The following is a 6,000-nucleotide window of genomic DNA, read 5'->3' on the forward strand; positions in this document are numbered from 1 at the left end:
GACTCACTGTGTGTGAAATAATAGGGGTTGACATAATCAAAAATCAACTACCCCTTTCTCTGTCCCCCATACATACATACATACATACATACATACATACATACATACATACATACATACATACATACATACATACATACATACATACATACATACATACATACATACATACATACATACATACATACATACATACATACATACATACATACATACATACATACATACATACATACATACATACATACATACATACATACATACATACATACATACATACATACATACATACATACATACATACATACATACATACATACATACATACATACATACATACATACATACATACATACATACATACATACATACATACATACATACATACATACATACATACATACATACATACATACATACATACATACATACATACATACATACATACATACATACATACATACATACATACATACATACATACATACATACATACATACATACATACATACATACATACATACATACATACATACATACATACATACATACATACATACATACATACATACATACATACATACATACATACATACATACATACATACATACATACATACATACATACATACATACATACATACATACATACATACATACATACATACATACATACATTAGGGCCGATTTCAAGTTGTTTTCATAACAATCGGAAATTGTAATTTTGGACGCCGATTTTGCAGATTTTAAATTTATTTAACTAGGCAAGTCAGTTAAGAACACATTCTTATTTTCAATGACGGCCTAGGAACGGTGGGTTAACTGCCTTGTTCAGGGGCAGAACGACAGATTTTTACCTTGTCAACTCAGGGATTCAATCTTGCAACCTCACGCTTAACTAGTCCAACGCTCTAACCACCTGCCTCACGAGGAGCCAGCCTGTTACGCGAATGCCGTAAGAAGCCAAAGTAAGTTGCTAGCTAGCATTAAACTTAATCAATCATAATCACTAGTTATAACTACACATGGTTGATGATATTACTAGTGTATCTAGCGTGTCCTGCGTTGCATATAATCAATGCAGTGTGCATTCGCGAAAAAGGACTGTCGTTGCTCCAACGTGTACCTAACCATAAACACCAATGCCTTTCTTAAAATCAATACACAGAAGTATATATTTTTAAACCTGCATGTTTAGCTAAAAGAAATCCAGGTTAGCAGGCAATATTAAATTGTCACTTCTCTTGTGTTCATTGCACGCAGAGTCAGGGGTATATGCAACAGTTTGTGCCGCCTGGCTCATTGCGAACTATTTTGCCAGAATTTTACGTAATTATGACATAACATTGAAGGTTGTGCAATGTAACAGGAATATTTAGACTGATCGATGCCACCCGTTAGATAAAATACAGAACGGTTCTGTATTTCACTGAAAGAAAAAATGTCTTGTTTTCGAGATGATCATTTTCGGATTCGACCATATTAATGACCTACGGCTTACATTTCTGTGTGTTATTATGTTATAATTAATAATTTTGTGCATTTTGCCAGCAGCTCTGCTGTTTATGACTTCAAGCCTATCAACTCCCAAGATTAGGATGGTGTAACGATGTGATGTGAAATGGCTAGCTAGTTAGCGGGGTGCGCGCAAATAGCGTTTCAAACGTCACTCACTCAGAGACATGGAGTAGTTGTTCCCCTTGCTCTCCATGGGTAACGCTGCTTCGAGGGTGGCTGTTGTCGTTGTGTTCCTGGTTTGAGCCCAGGTAGGAGCGAGGAGAGGTACGGAAGTTATACTGTTACACTGGCAATACTAAAGTGCCTATAAGAACATCCAATAGGTATATGAAATACAAATGGTATAGAGAGAAATAGTCATATAATTCCTATAATAACTACAATCTAAAACTTCTTACCTGGGAATATTGAAGACTCATGTTAAAAGGAACCACCAGCTTTCATATGTTCTCATGTTCTGAGCAAGGAACTTAAACGTTAGCTTTCTTACATGGCACATATTGCACTTTTACTTTCTTCTGCATTATTGAAACATTATTGAAACCAAATTGAACATGTTTCATTATTTATTTGAGGCTAAATTGATTTTATTGATGTATTATATTAAGTTAAAATAAGTGTTCATTCAGTATTGTTGTAATTGTCATTATTACAAATAAATTGTTGTGGATGATGTATTAAACCACCCAGATACAAAGATGCAGTCGTACTTCTGAACTGAGCTGCAGGTCAGGAAGGAAACTGCTTAGGGATGTCATCATGAAGCCATTGGGGATTTTAAAACAGCTAACAGAGTTCAATGGTCGTGATGGGCGAAAACTGAAAATGGATCAACAACATTGTAGTGACTCCACTAGGGCTGTCCCCGACAAAAACAAATATTGGTCGATCAAGAGTCACCTGTTCTTTCGACCAATTGATTGGTCAAAATGTTTAAAATGTGTATTTTTTCCATATATAGACACATCCTATGTGTTTTAGTCAAATCAACTATATTCACTGAGCTTGTCTGATGCTTTAAGCGAACCTTTTGATTAAATAATTAAGACACACAAATGACTAGAGGGAGTCCGACCGCAATTGATTTGATTGTGCCGCCAGGCTCAGACTTGCGTGTGTTAAAAAGAAAGACAGCGAGTGACTGTGCCTAGCACCTGTTATCAAATCAAATCAAATCAAATTTTATTTGTCACATACACATGGTTAGCAGATGTTAATGCGAGTGTAGCGAAATGCTTGTGCTTCTAGTTCCGACAATGCAGTGATAACCAACAAGTAATCTAACTAACAATTCCAAAACTACTGTCTTATACACAGTGTAAGGGGATAAGGAACATGTACATAAGGATATATGAATGAGTGATGGTACAGAGCAGCATACAGTAGATGGTATCGAGTACAGTATATACATATGAGATGAGTGTGTAGACAAAGTAAACAAAGTGGCATAGTTAAAGTGGCTAGTGATACATGTGTTACATAAGGATGCAGTCGATGATGTAGAGTACAGTATATACATATGCATATGAGATGAATAATGTAGGGTAAGTAACATTATATAAGGTAGCATTGTTTAAAGTGGCTAGTGATATATTTACATCATTTCCCATCAATTCCCATTATTAAAATGGCTGGAGTTGGGTCAGTGTCAATGACAGTGTGTTGGCAGCAGCCACTCAATGTTAGTGGTGGCTATTTAACAGTCTGATGGCCTTGAGATAGAAGCTGTTTTTCAGTCTCTCGGTCCCAGCTTTGATGCACCTGTACTGACCTCGCCTTCTGGATGATAGCGGGGTGAACAGGCAGTGGTTCGGGTGGTTGATGTCCTTGATGATCTTTATGGCCTTCCTGTAACAACGGGTGGTGTAGGTGTCCTGGAGGGCAGGTAGTTTGCCCCCGGTGATGCGTTGTGCAGTCCTCACTACCCTCTGGAGAGCCTTACGGTTGAGGGCGGAGCAGTTGCCGTACCAGGCGGTGATACAGCCCGCCAGGATGCTCTCGATTGTGCATCTGTAGAAGTTTGTGAGTGCTTTTGGTGACAAGCCGAATTTCTTCAGCCTCCTGAGGTTGAATAGGCGCTGCTGCGCCTTCTTCACGACGCTGTCAGTGTGAGTGGACCAATTCAGTTTGTCTGTGATGTGTATGCCGAGGAACTTAAAACTAGCTACCCTCTCCACTACTGTTCCATCGATGTGGATAGGGGGTGTTCCCTCTGCTGTTTCCTGAAGTCCACAATCATCTCCTTAGTTTTGTTGACGTTGAGTGTGAGGTTATTTTCCTGACACCACACTCCAAGGGCCCTCACCTCCTCCCTGTAGGCCGTCTCGTCGTTGTTGGTAATCAAGCCTACCACTGTTGTGTCGTCCGCAAACTTGATGATTGAGTTGGAGGCGTGCGTGGCCACGCAGTCGTGGGTGAACAGGGAGTACAGGAGAGGGCTCAGAACGCACCCTTGTGGGGCCCCGTGTTGAGGATCAGCGGGGAGGAGATGTTGTTGCCTACCCTCACCACCTGGGGGCGGCCCGTCAGGAAGTCCAGTACCCAGTTGCACAGGGCGGGGTCGAGACCCAGGGTCTCGAGCTTGATGACGAGCTTGGAGGGTACTATGGTGTTGAATGCCGAGCTGTAGTCGATGAACAGCATTCTCACATAGGTATTCCTCTTGTCCAGGTGGGTTAGGGCAGTGTGCAGTGTGGTTGAGATTGCATCGTCTGTGGACCTATTTGGGCGGTAAGCAAATTGGAGTGGGTCTAGGGTGTCAGGTAGGGTGGAGGTGATATGGTCCTTGACTAGTCTCTCAAAGCACTTCATGATGACGGAAGTGAGTGCTACGGGGCGGTAGTCGTTTAGCTCAGTTACCTTAGCTTTCTTGGGAACAGGAACAATGGTGGCCCTCTTGAAGCATGTGGGAACAGCAGACTGGTATAGGGATTGATTGAATATCTCCCCCCTCCTCCCTGCTGCAGCGACCACCACACTGTCCGTGTTGCCAAAGCTGCAACATAATTACAGCCATTTCTGACTGAAAAGTTGTTACCAAAATCCCTCATCTGTTTAGGAAAAACATTCCATATTCCCTCAAACCTTGCTCTCTTTACGTGACAATAGTGTCGCATTGATAGAGGAATTCTAAATTCCTTTATGTTTTATTGCCAAAACCAATTCAATTCGCACTCATTTCTAATTCATGATAAGTTGTAAGTTTATCATTTGCATGAATTAGCAAGAGACCAGTCTTAAAAACAAGTTCAGCATTTATTCTTGATGAGTACTGACCCAAAATACAAAGAACATTACATTTTAAAGAAAGGGAACATAAAATGACGTCATCAGTTTCACACCCTCTCCCATCCTTACAATAGCGTAGTATTCAGTCCTAGAGATGTTTTACTCCCCTCATAAAACTACATTCCAACCTGTCTAAAAGATATACTTCTCTCCACTAATGGAATCCAACCAAAACATTCTTATCCTTATGAAAAGCCATAGCATCGCTCCCCCTTTAACACCCCCCCAAGAGACACAGACAATTAATTTGTTCTGCTTATATTTTCAGTAACAGCTTAACCAATAACTTTTACTTTTCATACCATAACATAATAGTATTAGAATAAATGGTTCTAATCAATAATGTATACATAATTAATCATCTCAACTATAATTTCCTCTAACACGCATACAGGTGACAATAGGGCCTGATCTATAGCATATCATAATCACATCAATAAATTGGTTATAACAAACTCTGAACACCGTAACACGTGACAGCAAAATTGGTGGAAAGAGCGCATGACAAATAAACTCAAAATGGTGGAATGTTTATGATTGGTTGCACAGGAGGTAAAGAGGAAGTCAGATGTGAGGAATAAATTTGACTAGTCATGGAAAATACTGGAGATGAAGATAAATAATGTATGGAGCAAGCACTGCGTGCATTTTAGACCTACAGTTGAAGTCGGAAGTATACATACACCTTAGCCAAATGCATTTAAACTCGGTTTTTCACAATTCCTGACATTTAATCCTTGCAAAAATTCCGTTTTAGGTCAGTTAGGATCACCACTTTACTGTAAGAATGTGAAATGTCAGAATAATAGTATAGAGAATGATTTATTTCAGCTTTTATTTCTTTCATCACATTCCCAGTGGGTCAGAAGTTTAAGGACTTTTTAAATACACTCAATTAGTATTTGGTAGCATTGCCTTTTAAATTGTTTACCTTGGGTCAAATGTTTCGGGTAGCCTTCCACAAGCTTCCAACAGTAAGTTAAGTTAATTTTGGCCCATTCATCCTGACAGAACTGGTGTAACTGAGTCAGGTTTGTAGGCCTCCTTGCTCGTACACGGTTTTTCAATTCTGCCCACAAATGTTCTATAGGATTGAGGTCAGGGCTTTGTGATGGCCACTCCAATAACCTGACTCTGTTGTCCTTTTTGCCACAACTTTGGAAGTATGCTCGGGGTCAATGTCCATTTGGAAGA

Source organism: Oncorhynchus gorbuscha, linkage group LG06, assembly GCF_021184085.1.
Source record: "Oncorhynchus gorbuscha isolate QuinsamMale2020 ecotype Even-year linkage group LG06, OgorEven_v1.0, whole genome shotgun sequence".
In the NCBI taxonomy this organism is placed as follows: Eukaryota; Metazoa; Chordata; class Actinopteri; order Salmoniformes; family Salmonidae; genus Oncorhynchus; species Oncorhynchus gorbuscha.